Genomic DNA, 18,954 nt, shown 5'->3' on the forward strand with positions numbered 1-18,954 from the left:
GCAGTTTGCCGTCTGGCCTGCATTAGTGCTTTTGAGTATTTTGCTGTAGACAAAACAAGTTTCATTGTATTTCAGAAATTACCCTTTCATAACAAATTAGAATAAGATATCCTGTAATTCAGCAAGTTAGTCTATTTGAATTTTATCTTGTTCCATGCCTAAGCTTGCCTTTTTTGTTGCTTTGTGGTATGTTTTTTTCAACTAAATAAATAAAAAAGGCACTTTACCCAGTTAGAAATTCTAGACTAATTCTAGACACTCTAGAGAGTTCCTTACTAGGGCATATACAATGGTAAAGCCCAGCTTTAAAAGATTAAAAAAATCAGCTACTGCACTAAGTTCTTCAGAAGTAACAAAATCTTATCATTCCCTCCGGTCTCCAGAGAAAGTAGTCAGAATTCGTAGTTCTCTTAAATGTTGAAATACTCCGAGCAAATTGGTAAAAATGCAATTTCTGTGTTCAGCAGAGTTCTGCTGCAGCAAATTGTGCGTATGGGCAAACTCACACGATGTATGTGCGGTCTGAAAGCTGAATCAAGTAATTGGAGAAATGAATCCATAAAATAACATCATACTAAGCATATGCAATTGGTTCTTAAAGACTTAGAACTGACAGATTCTATGCATTTCTCATGGAGGCAAAAAAGAAAATAGCGACAAAAAAGCCAAGAATTAAAGAAATTTGCACTTCCTACTCTAAAAACTCATTTCTGTATGAAATAAGTTGTAGAACTAGTTATAACTTAAGTAACTTCAGCTGAAAACTCAAGGAGGGGTGCCAAGACAATAAAGTGAAACAGATACAGGGAACAAGAAGTTTCTGAAAAAAAAAATCTGTTGCCATTTGTATAAGCAACAGAAAACAGGGGATTTCAACAGGGAAATGGCAGTTTACTGTCAGAGTACTGGTACTATCAACTCTCTTTACTGTACTCCCCCTCTGCTAGAACACACGAAAACAGGACAGTTGTTTTACTGGCGTATGTTCCACAATACTTGTGTGGGCATACAGCAGAGAGAAGATCCTCAAGGGACATTAATGCAACTCCTACAAAGGGAATTAAGCTGGTTAAGTGATAATCAGACAGGCAGTAAACCAGGTTTGTAATTCTAGCATCTTAATTCATAGAATTCCCCGACAGGACAAATATTTTAAAAAATGCAAAGAACTTCAGTATTATTTTTGATTAAAAGCTCAGAACAGTTTAAGAGAAAAAAATATATAAATTTTAAGTTTTTCATTCTTCATTGGTATTCAATAGTCACCACAAATTCACAAAACACATTTTTTAATAGTAATTGGAACAGGAATTTAAGTAAGATTAAGCAGGTCGGACATCAGCTTCACAATGAAAAGATCTGCTATACTAAAATACTTCTTCTCTGTCAAGTGTTATAGCTTCAATATCAACATGACATACTTTGTCACCACCGATGCTTGGTATCACTCCTACCCAGTCAACACCTTTTTTCTACAAACAACAGAAAAATCAGATGATGGACCAACAGAGCTTAACCTGGAAAGCAAACCAGGTCTTAATCCAGCCAAAGCCAGACAATTTTGCTCTCACTAAGGTCCCACTTGTGAAGCAGAGATAATTGTTCCCAGTATTACAGAAATGATATAAGTGTTTCATTAACAAGGAGCATCTCAGAAACCTGATATGTTGATGAGTCCCCTAAGAAGTTATACAAACAGAAGAAAACCCTTGGCAGAGTAACATGCAGACCTTATTTTACACCGAAATAAGGCGATAACCATTTTTCTGAATTACACCCATTGTAACTAGTACGTTAATAGCTGATACTCCTCCCAAGAAAGAGTCCTCAACTGTTCTTCAAGCCAACTCCCTGCTACCACTTACTGAAAGCAAGAAAAGCCATTTGCCCATGTGGAGGACAGATATGTATTTGACTGCCAACCTCACTGCAAACAAAGGGTCTACTTTTTGGTACTTCACAACAGACAACCATGTGTTACTCTGCAAATTCATCTGTAAGCTTCACTATGCTCCCCCTTTTTAAAACATCTACGCATTTAGTTGCACACCAGCCTAGTGTGACATTGTCCTTAAAAAAAAAATGTATATACTTAAGCCTCCTAAATGGTAAGACACAGTTAAAATAAAATAGCCTTAAATAAAGTGGCACACTAGAACAACAGCTTCTGTACAGACAGACAAACATCTTACTCATTTTGTACAATTTAAAGCCTTTTAATTCACACGTAAACTGCATCCCACTGCTTCAAAACCTTCGCTGAGTTTCTTGCATTTGCCAAATCAGGAACCTATATAAGGAGAGGTGGTGGTGAGAAAAGAGAAAACAATGCCCCCAAAGGTCTTAGGGAGGCTTCATCCCTCCAGGGGACATAAAATTGAAGACGGCCAGCAGCAATGGCAGGCCAGGGGTGGTAGCATGGGGATGGGAATGGATGAGTCAGAAACATGAAGGTCAGCTGGGCCTCACAGGCAAGGGAAGGGAAGATGGTTGCTGACAGCACTGCTGAGAAGCAACTCTCAAGCAGCGTTGGGAGGATGGTGTCAATGCGCTCGTCAGTGAACAAGTAAGAAGACTACGTGCACGCTATCGCTGGGAGAGTGTTTTTTCCCCTTTCTCCTAACCTTGATGTGGTCCCTTATATCATATCTAAGCCAAGCTGGTATCATTTCATCTGCTAAGTGTCCTCCAGCTTTGTCTGTAGAGTCATTACCTTAAGTACCCTCCAAGCAGTATTCCTTAACAGTTCCTACACGGCCGATTCAGTTGAAGCCAAAAATGCCCATTGATAAGCTTTCTAGATCTGTACTTCTGTAAAATATTAAGACTTATTAAATTATGTATGTTGCAATAACTATTAGGTGGTCTGCATCTGTTCACTGGACACTATCTTTTATTAGTTCATTTGCCATTTAGAAACTTCTGCACTATATATCAGATGGAGATAAAGCTTACCAATCAAGAGGAAAAAACCCAAACTCAGTAATTCATATATGGTTCATGATCTCAGGATTTAGATGTTTTCATCACAACAAATCTCTTCTACTGTGGGAGAAGAATAAAAGATTAACAACTAAAGAATAGGACTACTATGACTTTTTCTTTGCTTACAGCTGAGACTCTCGGTCAGGAGACCAGATTTCTGCATCTGTGCTTCAGCTAAAAGAAGGGTAACCATTGCTCCACCTGGGATGTTTTCACATTGACATTGAACTCACTCCTCTTTCCAGGAATACTGCAGTTATCTTTTTTCCCCCCTCTTTTTTTTTTTTTTTTTTTTTGCATAACAACTGATACCACTAACTTTATAAGACAGCAGCACTGCATACCTATTCCCTTCTGGACACAGCCAAAACTCTCATGTTTGGCTAATCTAAAACACTGTATTTTAAATAAGCACTGGTTTCCCAAGCATTTCCTGAAGTTAAGCACTATACAGTCAGATGTAGATCACGATTAATGGAGTAGCAACAGGAATTATTTTTTTCTCTCTTTCATTAGTCAGATGGAGTTTGTTGACATTAAGTAAACCAGTACTAGACCCATTTCTACTCCAGCTTTTGCCACAGGAGGGAAAAAAAAAAAAAAAGTATGTTATTTGGGGTTATTTTGTGTTTAGGGATCACAAGATAGAGCACAACTGTTTTTTAAAGATTTATCTAGCAGTACATTCACACATACAGTATTCAATGTAAACTGCTGACTATTTGTCTGAAGTATCTTCAAGGAAGATGTAATAACACTATTTTTACTTTATGTTCAATTTTAAGAAATACAGGCCTCCTTTTGGTTTGGGTTTTTTTTTTTTTTCCAGAGGTATTCTAAAAACAGAAATAGCTGAGAATATTCTGGCCAGAAAAGTCATTCTGCACACACAGCACATCAAACATCTTGTCTTACATTAAAATACAACTGGAAAATTCAAAACATTAAGTAAGTTTAATATATTGAATCCTTGAAGAGAAAGAAATATTTACGAGCTGCCACAACTTCCTGGCAGCATACTTGCTTCTCAGTGACTCTCCTTCTCCAGACTAACAGTACGTTCTGCAAAAGCAGAAACATCTCCCGAGAGCACAGACAGGTTAAAGTTAAATTCATGTATGGCTTTTTAGCATGTCCTCCTAAAACTTACTTAAGAGAGTCTGTGACTCTTCAGGGCAGTGCAAAAATGCAAAGTTAAAATTAAAGACTTCTATTCTTTGGTTATTTATTTATTATTTTTTTAAATGAAAGCCTTGAGACACTTTAGGAAGCATGTTTCTCAAAATATTCCAGGGCCTGTTTCTTGTAACCTTCTGACTACGCAGCCAGGCTATACTGTGATTACAGCTGTACTGGGTTCAGCCATAAAAGAAAGTATGACAAAACAACTTTGATGTTTTTACATCATATATAAAGAACAAGGATACTAACAGTGTCAAAAAAAAAAAAAGGAGAAAAAAAGAATGACTGGATTTATTTTAAAGATAATGAAAAAAGTACCAGAATAGAATTATTTAAGACTTTAAACTGCTGAACTGCAAGTATTCATTGATTTTTTTACTGTTAATTGATGTTAGTAAAGAATTTTCAGTTAGATGCTATTCCACCCTGGAAGAGATAAATTACAGACTTCAAAATCTCTACCATGCTATCACAAATACAATCACCAAGTAAAATTAAGAAAGCAGTAAATGCACCTATCGTAGCTTTCCACTGTACTAATCTTCCACACATTTAATTTAAACCTCTTCAAATAATTCTGTTTTCCATTAAGGTCATCAGAAAATGAATTAATCTAGCTATGCGCTCTCTCATTTAGCAGGTGGACTTCAGTCAGACTCCTACACTGTAAAACTTTGGCTCAATACATACTATAAACTTTGTTCAAATATCAGGAACTGAAATAACATGTCATTTTTCATTTTAAAGAAACTCCCCTTTGAAGTGACAGACTTTATGCCACAACATTTTAAAATAGAGCTACCTCAAATTGGCAGTCTAAGGTCAGACTGCAAGTGTTGCTTAGACCTGGCCCGAGTCCCAGACATGGGATGGTCCCCTCCATCTCATACCTTCCCCACAGTTTCTCAGAAAACAGCCACATGTATTTAGAGCTCTAAGACAGGACAGCAATGCTTAGTGCCCCAACAGCCTGGTAAAACAAGCAACACAGCATTACTTTCCCTTATTCTATTCTCATTAGAAAATAAAAGAGTATTTTTACTGAAAATGGGACAGCTCAGTCTTCAGCTAATGTATATAGTCTTGCTCACAATGAAAGTTTTGTAGCTGGTGAAGTGCTTGCAAATGTAAGACCTCAACTTTGTGTTTTTCTTTTCCTACAGCTGATTTCATAAGATACAAAAATTATACTACCAGCAGCATTACTACGCTTTCATCTAGAGTTGCAATAGCAAAACATTCAAATCAATTTTAATCTAAACCCATTTTACCAGTATTGCAGATGGGGAAAATACAGGGATTTAAATCATTACACCACAGTCTGAGGCCAAATTCTTTCAAGTCTTCTCAGGGTCAGCCAAGTCCTGGAAGAAGTTCTTGCTTCTTGAGTGATACAATCCCTTCCCCACTCTCCACCCACCCTACGCAATCTTGAAGCAGGGCTCTTAAAAGTTTTGCTTTTAAAAAGACACATTGTTCCAGCATTAAATCTTGTTCAGGAAAGACAGAGAAAGACTAATTTCTTTACCACATTTTCAAAATGTAAAATACATTTCAGAGAACTATATTTATCTATATATTAAATAAAAAAAAAAAAAGATTCGCACTCAAAATCCACACAAATGCTTTAAAGGCATAGATGTCTTTCTCTGACCATCAGGCTGGTAAGAATATGAATGGTGATACACTTCATCATGAACGTATATACTGGATAACTGGAGGCAGTTACCTGTTACATAAATTCATAACCATTCTTAAATTAAACAAAACATCACCCATATAGTACAGCTCTTTTTCAATGACAGGAAGTGTACAATAACTAGTTATCAAGACCTACAAATTCCTTATAGTGACGGCATATACATCATACATCAAAAGCCTTCTACTTATTAACAGAAAAAAACTTGATGAGATTGCTGGATCACCCACATCTAAGTGAAATGCAAAAAAAAATTCAGTCAGAGGTGCCTTTTTTTTTTTTTTTTTTTAAAGGAATCTGAACTTAAGCAGTTATCAAGCAAGTTCTGCTGCAGACAAACCATCTGCCTCCAAAACTGGAGATTCCTGGAAGGAAGGATCCATTAGCACTCGCTGCTTCTAAAGTACTGACCAGAATTTTGTTAAGCAGCTGCAAAGAAATGTCTAGATGACTCAAAATAAATACCCGATGAAAGCTTTGCAAGCAGAATAAGGCAAATCAGATATAATACCGATAGTCAGTAGAAAGCAGTTTAAGACTCAAAGTGTTCTTTGAGAGTTTAGGATACTCTAAAATTAGTTTAAAAGTGACAGCAAATCATTTACAGGGAGGGAGGAATACAAACACATAACTATGATCCACTACAGTTACAAAAATGTGATGGTAAACAAGTTTTTTGGATTCTGAAGTGACAGAGAGAAGCCTTCACTGGACAATTTTTCCATTGAGGGGCTGCATAGGAAGATTTTATTATTTATTTAATTATTAATCAAAGATTCACTACAGTGTGAATCATCACTGAGGAGGATTTTCACAAAGCATAAGGTTTCACAGCAGCAAAGTCTACTGTCCCTGTCCTGCTCCTGGCTGGCTTGTTAAATTTTCAGCCAGTTGGCTGCTTGGTGCAGCTTTGCTACATGGTTACAGCCATGGTTACACCACACCACAGGGGTAGGACAAGGTAACAGCCAGAGCCCCAGTTTACAGTATCTTAACAGCCAAGAAACTGTATCTGAAGATCGAGGAACTAGGAAACAGAGGAAGACAAGCTCCCTGTTGTCCAAATTCACTTTATCGGAAGGATGAATCCCTGTATGATGGACAACACTATTAAGTAAGTATAATATGTAACTGATCACATGCAGTGGTGGATTGAAGCAGGGTGGCCGATACAGCTGCCATCCTAAGTTTTTCCATCGTGCCCCTTCCCCAGGGGCTGCTTGACAAGCTGCAGAACACAAGTAGCAACTGAGGTACCACCTATTTACACCTGGTAGGTTACACTGAAATTCACACGGGATTTGCTACCTGCCCTGTCCAACCATCGCTACAGCAGGTACAACCACCTCTGGGACAGGAGGAAGAACACAGCTGAGGCTGGTAACCACATAAAGCACATCACATTCATCCACAGGGTGCAACTGCCACCCAGCACCTGCCTGCGCTGTTTTCCCTTTATCTGCTCAATTGCCTTTTCATTGGGACAAAAAAAAAAAAAAAAAAAAAACAACAACAAACCAATAAACCCACAGGTCCTAAAAGTCTTAAGTACTGTTACCTTCATCCTTCTCATGTCACATCAAGTGTTAGTCCTCAGCCTAAAATTTCAATTAAAAAAAACCAAACCAAAATATTGACCAATGCCTGTTAATTTATGATTCAGGTACTACAATAAGTAAGCTATAAGAAAATAACGCTAAAGGAAAGGAATCTGTCAGAAAGCCACAAAGAACATACAGAGAAGAGATGCATGATTTGAAGTGCTATTTCTTTTTTTAAATAAAGATAAATTTGCTGAACTTTAGATTAAATGCATAGGTAGCCAGCGTGGGCACACATAGCCCTAGTTAAGCTGATAAAACAGAGGAGCTGTAAGTTTTCTTTTGAAAGACAAACTTTAAAAAAGGACTAAAAAGTTTCTATGTTTCAGGTTATTTAGGAATCAAATAATTCTGCAACGATTTTCAGCATATCGTGGCTGTGTGAACTTTGAAAGTATTCTCTGCACCCTCTATATATTCACCTTTCTGGGTTTCCTGTGAAGTCTACAGTCCAACTAATTGAAATGAAACTAGTTTAGGCTTTTTATTTTCTAGGTAGAAAGTGCATCCTTTGTCAGTTCTATTTTCCTCTTTATATTATTGTTTTCCAGTTTAACAGCTTTCTTTCTTACCACCATTCTGACTAATTTCAAAGGAAAAAATATTTCAAATCTCGATTACTTACAGTGATCCAACAAATTTCTACGAAAGAAAAGCTGGTGCTTAGCCTAATAAGGAGAAAAATATGAGTCCCTTTGGGAACTTAGTGACTTCCAACTCTTCTTATCTGATCTTTTGCTCTGAATTGATGCTTCCTAATTTCTTCTCATCAAGAGGGAAATGTGTGCCGTTCTCCGATTCTGAAGTTTCTTTCTGTAAAAACTAATGACTTTTATAATTGTTCTTGCACTTTATATTAAAAGTAAATTTTACAGTTTGTTCCCCCCCTTATGTGTGTTCATAGGGACTAACATATTCTCTGAATCAGGGTCTCTGAAATAAAACTCTCTCATTCTTGTTCAAAGCAACAAACCTCTTCTCAAGGATTTAATACAAACAAAAATCCACATCCGAAAACATTCTCACGAAAGCATCCCTCTGTTCTAAGTTATTTTCTAAAATTCCTACTACTAAGGGAAGCAAAATATACATTAGGTATAGTGAGAGGTTTCTGTAAAATTTCTTCATATCAAAAGTGCTAGAGACTAGAAAAGAGAGACAGAAGAGCGCACAACCAAAGTAGCTTTCTTTCACAAGACAAACCCATCTTAATACTTCAAAAAGAACAGAGCAGAAGATTACTCTCAATAAATGAATGACTTTTCATCTATGAATCCAGTGTTCCAAAACAGGTCTGTCTGGTACTGCTTCATAAAGTATCAGATCTAGTCCAAATTTAAATAAGCAGGGCTGCACTGCCACTCCTGAATCACATGCCTAGGAGCACCCAAGCTATACCAGTCCTTAACTCCCCCTACCCCAGTGTCTGCATCTGTCTCAATGATTTCTGGCTTTAAGAAGTGATCCTATTGCCTGGTTCAGAATAAATAAGTTAATAAACAAGAACAGTCACCTGCCTTCCTTATCACAGCAATTAAGTCAGGACAGCTTTTGTCTTCCCGATACCAAGGATATCTGGAACTGCAACTTCTGAAACTCACAGTTACCAGTCTGCGTGCTCCAGTGCTGCACTTTAGACATTGGCTCTCAAAGCCGAGCCTTCACCTGTGTGAGGAACTGTAATTCCACACTCAGATCTCAGCTTCTTTCAAGCACTACATGGGAAACTGAAGAGAAACACGATTTGCCACAAAAATAATTCTCAGAAACTATTAGTGAAGAGGCATGCTCTCTAATGGTAAACTACTTACCCAGCTTTGCTCTGGGAAAGCCAAAACAGTCTGGAGACTGCCTTGGAAGCAAAAGCAACACACTGATAAATTATTCTGAGGAACAAGAAACCAACCTGTGCCAAGCATAACTTTTTCCCAACCAATTTGGGATTCTGGGACAAGACCTAGGAGCGCACAGGAGAAAAGTTCATATTCGCATTTAAATCCTCAAACTGAAGCCTAACTGAGCAGAACAAACAATACATGACAAATGAAAGGAAAAACTCTTCAAAATTATTTCTGGGACTTTCCACAGCTTACTATTAAATTCAAACACATATTGCCAAAATGTAAAACAGAGTAATCACAAAAGCAAGCTATTCTTGAGGTTTACTGACTCTTCTGCTCATCTTATTTTAATGAATCTTAAGCCTGTCATGACATGTTCCTGGGAACATGTCTATGCTACTTTAACATGCTATTTGGCAAAACCCCAGAGTTAACTCGTATGTTTTTAACTTCATGTCTTCTTATCACTTTCACTCCCTCCACCCCAAATAATTTGTAGACTCTAATTAACCCACAGTCTGCAGTCCACTGAAATTCCTTTCTAACTCATAGGAATTTAACAAATTTTACTTTTAAAATGGCATAATACCCCACTCAGAAATATCACCTCCTTCCTGCTCTAGTTTTAGACCATAAATATAAAAACTGGCTACATTACATAGCACCACAGTTTGAGACTTGCAATAAAAAACAAAGCCACTGAATTTTTACTTTAGTGATGTAGAGATAAAAATAAAACAGTCCTGAAATTGAAGCTTCCATCTTCAAAGATTAGTTTATTGAATTAAATGCAATGCTATCCTGAAATATCCTATATAATTATTAACAACATACATTTCTGTATGAACAAAACCAAATTGTTTTCAGGTAGTTTTTTTTTTTAGGCTTTGCCACTTGAGCTGAAGTAACACTAGGGATTACAAAGAACATTTATTTGCAGAGCAGACTATGTTAACATGAAAATTTTAATCAAGGATTTATTTTGTTTATTTCTTTAAGGTGATAAATAAAATGTGATGTTATTCACGTGCCAAAATGCAGAACTCACCCACCCAGTGTATAGTACTACTGCTGCAAAATTATGATCATGAAACTTTGACTAACTTTTGTTATGATTACAGAATACTGTAAAAGAAAAGAATATACTGAAGTGTAACATTTATTGCACTACATTTCAATGCATTGAACGTAGTAAACCAACAGTCAACAAAATAAGGATGCCTGCACCCCACCTCCTTTATAACTTATACTAGGTAAGGTATGTTCAAATTTGGGAAAACTATCAGAAAGAACACTTTGTTTACAAACCTTCAAGAAAAATATTTGGAAAAAATCTTAAAGCACATTAAAAGTAAATATACTTCTTTCAATTTTTCGCTACCACACAAATGCACATATGCATCATTAAAAAGTGCCTTGGAGTAAACTCTCAAATTAGGGAGCACATCGGTAAACTTCAAAGCCACTTCCTTCAACATCTCACAGTTGAATCTACTGCCTGAATATTTGAAAGAGCAAAAACTTACATTTTGATAGCTATCCCACTCCCTTAGAATAAGGTTCTCCTTGAAGAACCTTAAGTGCACTGAAAATAGCTACCTACCTAGACACTGTACTTTTGCCCATTAATTTTTTGTCTCTGCTGAGGTAAGCAAGTTTTGACCGATGACCACTTCCTGTAAATGAAGTAGATTAATAAAACATTATTAGTAAAAATATATTGTTATGTTATAATTCTTACTGTTCCGTAAATGGAAAAAAAAAATAATCCATTTCTGAACATTTCACATACTGAGTAGTTTTAAAGCAAAATGCAAATGCAATAAAAAGCAATAATCACACACAAACTAAAGCAGGAGTTGTTAACTGTCAAAATTTCATTTTAAAAACAAAATTAGTACTCTTTTGTAGACTTAAGAAAAAAATGAATCAGTAGTAAGATTTTTTCCCCCGCCCCAGAAAAAGAAAGGTGTTCACAACATGAACTAAAAGGCTACAGAGATCTAATGTATCCGCAAATCTTTTGTCCAAACAGAAAGGCACAGATGTCTTGATTCTGTAAAGACAAGTTATTCTAAAAATAATACAGAAGTAGCCTCATAACAAAGCCACATAAGAAATCACAAATGCTCCCAAAATTATTTTTAGCTGTGTGTATTTTATTCTCTGCTAAACAAAATAAAACTCGAAAACAGGCCGATACTTTCTATTGTACACCTTAAAGGGAACTTTGCCTCCTCCTTACAAGAAATACAGAAATGCTTCCAAACAACCCTTGGGACAGGAAGGACAACAAGCACAAACTCACACCCTAACAGTTTTCAGAGACGACTGGAAAAACACAACCAGAAGCTGGGAGCACAGAATCCACGTTTCCAAGTCCAAAGGCGAAGGAAGGAAACAAAAAAACATTCCCAACAGAAATTTTGGTTTACTGAAGAAATAATGCGAAGGGGAAAAAAAGCAAACAAAAAACCCCAAAAAAACACCAAAAAACAACTGGGAAAGCAGAAGCTCAGACTTCTCGGGATCTCCAGAATCAGTATGTTCTGGCTGTAACTGGTACAGGAAATGAACAACTACATTGGTGAAAAACCACCTCACCCGAGCCTTGAACACAAAGCTAGGACCCTAAGCTAGTGAAGGAACCAGCTGTTGCATGCGATAAAGCTGTAAATTTTTTCTCACCAAAAAACCAAAAGGCACATTCACAGTGTTAGGAGAGATGCCCAGAAGAGGCACAGCACAACCAGTTGTGGGTACTGCAGCTACAGGATAAAACATCACCAAGCATTTTGCAGCACCCCTTCTCACAATACTTTCCTAATGTTCTTCACCTCAGAAGAACGTTAAAATTTCAAAGTGGATTTGCTAAATAATTTGTGTACACTTATTCCGCAAAACTTTTTCTTCAGCTTTAAGCAATTCAACAAAAAAACTTCACTGAAAATATCACCAAAACTCTGATACGCTAGGGAACCTATTCAAAGTGATTACCACTGAACATGGACTTCAGCATCTGAAGAAAGCAAATTCCCCAGGCCCACAGCAGTCACCCCTGTGGTCCCCGAGTGATTAGAATGTGACCCCAGTGCCAGGGGTGCACCACACAATCAAAACCACAGTTTGCCAATGGTGGGGTGATGGGAGGAAGCAAAGCCAGGGAGGCTGCCATCTCCCGACATGGCTACACCACTCTGGTGCACACCCAGCATTGTCACATCCCATAAAGAAAGCATAGGACACCAGGCAAGCTGCTGTCCTCCTCCTTCCACTTCCAAAGGTTGCGAAGGCAATACGCACCACCAATAAAGTCAGCAGACTTTATCGTTCCCCTGGTTCTGTAAAGAGACCAGGCCTCACGTGTCAAGTGCCTACGCCAGAGAATCCAGAGACACTCTCCCTTCACCTGCAGGAGCAAGAGCAATAGCACTGCCCGATGCGAGGACTCGGCACTGCTGGGTACAAGGATGTGTCTGACAGCTGGTTCCTCACCTGACAAAACAGAAGCAGTACCAAATACCATGGAAAACACATTTTTTGAGGAAGGGATTTTTTTTTAATTTTTTTTTTTTTTAAATAAGAACTACGTTTGCTACAAAAATACAGAATTATATCACTGAAGTCTTAGAGGCAGACTGATCCTTGCTGCCTGACAAGGGACTGGATACTTAGAGCTTCAACACCGTAAGACACTAAAGTTTTATGTTTCCAAAACTCCCTTCTCAGAATGCATCACCCCACACTCAGTAATGCCGCTTTCTTTACTTGCCTTAAAATGTCATGATTTCAGTTTAGCACCCGTACAACTTGACAATATTAAGTATTTCTTCTAACACGGTAATAATTCAGACTGTATTGAGTTTCTTTTATCTCATTAAATTCAGACTTGCTACATATGGAATGGAATAAATACAGGACTTTTATCCAGTCCTATAAATCTATTGGTGGAAACATGCACCATACTTGACACGCAAATACAATAAAATCATAACAGAAATTAGAGCGAAAGGGTTCTAGTCTTTTCCTGAATAGGTATTATAAAGTTAAACTCAGCATAAGCAACTGGGTTTAGGGTATAATCACTAAGTATCATAATTTCACACAAAACTAGACTTTCCCTTTCCCTTGCAAGAAAGGAAAGGACTTGGGTTGCAAAGCCTCTCTAGGCAGTGCCACCAAAGTAACTGGGTTTCAGCTCCTCCCTCTCATCTCTTTATAGGCTCAAGTACAACAAAGCAGCTCTGTGTTCAGTTCCAGCAGAAGAAAAATGTCATGACATAATAACACAATCTTTATCAGGCCAATTCAAACAGCCCTAATGAAATTCTGCAACACTCCAGCCTTGTCATCCCTGGGACAAGGATTAAGAAAGCAAGAGCAGGACCTTAGTCGAGTACCAAAATACGACTTGAGAGCGCCACAGTTAAAACAAACTGAAAATACATACATTTTGTATGAGAAAATGCCAATCTTCATCATTTTGTTACATATGTATATAATGTTATATTAAGAAAACAACATGCGAATACAAATATTAGCCTATTTCATATATACACACAAATTCTATACTGATTAAAAATCACTGTAATTCCACCTCATTACAGGGTTTTTGTTCTCCGTGTTTTATGAGAAATGAGAATTCTTCGGTCCAAAGGCTGTGCATCAAGCTGTATTCTTCTTTTCCAAATTAGATGTTAATTTGTTGATTAAGAATTTTGCAGGAAATGGGAAATTCTCCCTAGCAAAGAGACACCTCATATTCAAGAGAGGCTAGCAGCTGCTACCATCTCCTAGATGGTAGTCCCTGGCTCCTGCTGAGCTTTCACTTCTGCAGAAGGCAGGAACCATCATCTACTCAGTAACACCATTACTGCCTCTTGGACCCATGACAGACCTACCCTACACAGCCCCCCTGAGGAACTTATGCTAGCGTCTGACCATACCAAAAGCCCCTCCAATCTTTGAAAAACCCCTTTGTACAAACCTCATGAAGACCTTATCCCTTTCCCAGAGGGCCAAGAACAGCTCTTCCTCTCCCCCTCCTTTCGCACTCACAAGGCACAACATTGTACTTGTTCCCAGAGGAGAGCAGCTCCAGTTCTTCCACCCTGATCTTCTGGGCCATCTTTGCGAGACCCGTGTTCCTTTTTAGTCCTTTTAATGGTCAATGTACTTCTGTAAGTACAGTACTCCACGCGAGGTCCTAACATCTTCAAACACAGCAACAGTATTTCACTACGATTTGGATGCAGGCACTCCTATGTATACATCCTGGAACTGCATCTGCTTCCCTCTCTCCCTCAACAACGTACTGCCGGCCTCGGTGGCTTATTACACACTACAAGCACTACATACTTCTCTGATAATTAACCACTACTCCTCATTATATATTTTACTATTTGTCATCTCTGTATTTGCATTTTAATGCAAAATGGGTATATTTACTTCCTCTTCTATCATCCAATAATTCAGGAAAATATTGACAAGTACTAAACTCAAGAAAATGCATATGAAACCTACAGTTTCTCAGTGTACTTTTACTACAGTTTTCCAGACAACTTGTAGTACCTTCAATCTAGGACATACCTCCTTAGCTTAGTTACACAGACCACACCAGCATGTACCAAAAGCTCTTAAAATACACAGTAACTACTGCTTCTCCTTTACTCAGATCTTCTGCTCCACCAAAAGAGGATGCTGGATTGCCTTAGTACAGTTCGGTTTTGTACTAAATCTCTTTCAGATTGAGCTTCTAGAGCAATACCCAAGTCAAATTCAATCTATAGCATAGGTTTAGGTTTTCCAAAACCTCAACCAAGTGACTGACCCTCCATTCTAACAAACTGAGAAGTGTTAACAAAAAAAAACCCAACCAAAAAACCACAAAGATGACACACTCCATGAACTATCTTATTTTAAAAGAAAGTCAGACACAGAGGAGTAAAGGACATAAAAAAGAAATATATTGTTACTCATTTTTCTAAAAGAGAAAATACTTCTTCAAGCATTCCAAACTTTAACATGGATTAATGCAAAGCTAAAACAACAACGCCTCTGATGGTAAGACCTCAGACCTGTCCAGTAAGGACAACAGGAAGTATTTCACTATTCGAAAAGTTTCATTATTTAACTTACAAATCCCAGTAAAAACGTCAAAACAGTGTTTATTCTAAAACACATTACAACACGCATGTCATTTTGCATAACATTTCCTCTCTACAAAGTTCAGATAATATAGTGTGCTTCTACTTGCAATAAATTAATTTAATATTTGCATTTTTAATACTGGAAAAGGTTGCCTGTATTTTCCCCATAGAAGAATTAATTTGAAAGATATTTTCTCTGTAGTCTCACACTCATCAGTCTTGACTGATGAACAGTTTCATTATTTCCAACCCTGATTTGCTGTTGTTATAGTTGAAAATTAAATTTATTTCAGCATCTTCTTTCAAATTCAGATACTCCTATACTGCTTTGACCTTACATACTTGCAAACCCTTCAGCTGATCAGTGATCCTAATTCCAACCACTTCAGGTCAGCTTCAGGAACAAACTGTTGAGAGAATTTTTTTTTTTTTTTTTTTTTTTTTTTAAGAACAGAGAAATAGCTCCCTCCTCCTGTTTGTACTAATGCATAAATTGAAAGAAAAGATTTCTCTAGGTAGTGAGGCCCTTTTGCATGCTCCACCAAACCAAGCAAATCTGCAGCATGAGGTCTTTGTCAGTAAGGGAAGAGATCAAAAACAGACAGCTGCATGAAGAATCCTGCTTTCAAAAGCTACACTTCAGTTTGCTTTATAGTCAGTCAAGAGAAGTATCAGGGGAGGCCTGGAGTGACCTCTATCCACTGACTATAAAGGGAGCCTGAAGAGGTAGGTGAACCAGATTTCAAACTTGTTAGTAATTAAATATAAGCACGGCAGACCTACTCACTGCACTTAGCTAAGCATATTTTACATTTCCTCTCATCTTACTGATTGGAACAAAGCCAATAATCCTAAATTGGTCACGCCAGAGTTCTAATGACTCATGCTAAAGGGAATATCATCATTTTATTTGTCACACAGAAATGCAACCACCATCTAAAATGAATGATTAATTAACCACGTACAATAAACTAAAATAAACTTTACCACTTACTGTATTTATCTGCAGCTCATTTACTTATGCACTCACATACTTTATTTCAACTGCATCTTACACTCATCTAACACATCTCTAAATTGCCATTAGTATCTCAGGATGCAGCACTTGAAGCCTGAAGTAGAACAGGCACCAATGATCCACACTTAAAACAATCAAAAATTATTTACAAACTGCTCAAACCTGCAGAACTTTGGCAGGAGCACAAAACAACTACACGAAAGGTAGTTAACAGAAAACAAACATTAAACACAAAGGACCCGTAATCTTGAATTATCTTTTACCATAGAGACTACCACTATTAACCTGAGGGGGAGACAGCTATGAAAGCAGAACCACCGCTACTTTGCGGACAAGTTCACCTATGTGACCCAAGTGTCACACTTAGAATCATAGATGTGTTGGGTTGGAAGGGACCTTTAAAGGTCACCTAGTCCAACCCCCCTGCAGTGAGCAGGGACATCTTCAACTAGATTAGGTTGCTCAGAGCCCCGTCAAGCCTGGCCTTGAATGTCTCCAGGGATGGGGCCTCCACCACCTCTCTGGGCAACCTGTTCCAGTGTCTCACCACCCTCATTGTAAAGAATTTCTTTCTAATGTCTAATCTAAACCTACCCTGCTCTAGTTTAAAACCACTGACCTTCGTCCTATCGCTACATGCCCTTGCAAACTGCCCCTCCACAGCTTTCTGGTAGGCTCCTTAAGGGCCTTTCTTGTAGGCACCCCCTAAGTAGGCCTTGATAAGTACAGACACACAGAAACATCCAAGTAAGGTTTCTGAAACTTCCTACTGTGCAGGTAAAATGAAGTAGGGAAAAGGAAATACTTGAAGCTTGTTCTAGTCTCAATTTTCCCTTTAACCACTTCAGGAATTAAAAATAAAAAGATTACCTCTCTTTCCATATAAAAGTCCAAAACCCAATAACAGTTTCCATTCAGAAAAATTCACTATCTAACTATTATGAAGAAAAACCATGCAGGACAGTTTTAATTAATAGCTTTAACATATTAATGGAGAGATCATCCTAAAGTATTCACATTTCTGCATACTTTTCTGTCCAGTTTACTTACACAAAAAAAACCAAACAACGCACTTTTCCACTTGGCACCTTATAACCACATTCTTGTTCACTTGCATCACTTGCAACAACCCTAGCAGAACAAAGATTTTCATTTCACCGAAGTTAGGGGGCAGGGGTGTAACAATCCATATATCAAGATACACACACAGACAAATATATGTGTATACACACATATCTCAATAAAAAGGTCTCCCTGCAGACTACAGATTTCAAAAGCTTTATCAACTGGTAGCACTTACATTTGGTTTTGGTGGTTTTTATTTTTAATTTGATAATATGACTCCTATAACAGAAGCTTCCTTTTATCCCCCTCGCCCTGAAGAGTGCACAAAAGAGTAATGGAAGTGTATTCAAAGTCATAAAACCCAAGCAGATATTCAGCTTCTGGCTAACAATATTCACTTTCAATAATATTTTTCAACTTGCTCCTTTCAAATTTCTTCATTAGCCTGTATGATTTGACAACTCCTTTTCATCTTTTGCTTTTAATTCCTCCTCATACAGCACTTCTGACAAGCTAACTCTGAAATCCACATCTCTTACCTGATGTCTTCCTCAGTATCTGGGATGGGTATATACACTGAAGACTTCATCTGAGTGAATTTCCTATGGGAAGACTACTTACTTTTAACAAAGATGACTAAAAATGATGAAGCGTTCATTGAGTTAGATTTCAGATTGTCAAAGATCTAAACAGATTAAAAAGGGCAAGTAAATGTCACCACAAAAATGCATAAAATTGCAGCATTCCAAAGACACTGACTCGGTCCACGTCGCACACACGTAACACAGGCTCCCTACGAATAAACATGCAGAGAAAAGGAACTACAAATGGGTATACAGTCAAAAAGGAATTAAAAAAAAAAGTAACTATCTGGTTTGGGCCAGTATAGGTAAGTGTTTACAAGGTCAATGAAATTACACAATTTCCTGTTGATATTACGTGCTTTTACGGTCTCATGTATTTGTTCCATTACCTGGATGTTACAGCCGCCCAAACCATTCAAGCTGTTTTTCAGTGGTTCTTCTATTAATAAAGGACACTTCAAAATATCCATTGTAGGCAATCATTATTTTAATCCCAAATTTTAATTCAATAAATTAATATTACCCTAAAAATTGGAAGACATCAGCAGTGGAAAAAGGAAACTGAAAAGTACCTTCAGGTTCCCAACAAGACGCAGAAGCAGGTCCAAACAGGAGCATGGATCATACTTAAGAGAGCAACCAACTTCCTCACTGGTTAGAGACAAATTTTGACCCTGCTGTGCTCTCTAAGGTGTGCAAATCCCAACACACATCACTGCAGCACTAAAATTAACAGAATTGATAATTCAACCATTTTTCTCTGAATGCCTAACAGAGCTGACAGAGAACCATCTGTAGATGTCCACCTCTAACATACTGGTCCAAGTTTC

The 18,954-nt window shown here is 37.6% G+C and overlaps 1 protein-coding gene across 5 annotated transcripts in view; it reads right to left on the minus strand.

Annotated features, from left to right (window-relative positions):
• The window catches only part of CNOT2 (CCR4-NOT transcription complex subunit 2), a 92,229-nt gene that overhangs the window by 47,633 nt on the left and 25,642 nt on the right, over positions 1-18,954 (minus strand). For 3 of the 5 annotated variants that reach the window (XM_054192607.1, XM_054192617.1, XM_054192634.1), the window contains one exon: positions 10,912-10,984. The exons of the other annotated variants lie outside the window; for them this stretch is intronic. The gene's annotated coding sequence lies outside the window, so the exon portion shown is untranslated. The remainder of the gene's footprint in view (positions 1-10,911; positions 10,985-18,954) is intronic. 5 annotated transcript variants of the gene reach the window in all.

Source organism: Rissa tridactyla, chromosome 1 (genome assembly GCF_028500815.1).
Source record: "Rissa tridactyla isolate bRisTri1 chromosome 1, bRisTri1.patW.cur.20221130, whole genome shotgun sequence".
NCBI lineage: Eukaryota > Metazoa > Chordata > Aves > Charadriiformes > Laridae > Rissa > Rissa tridactyla.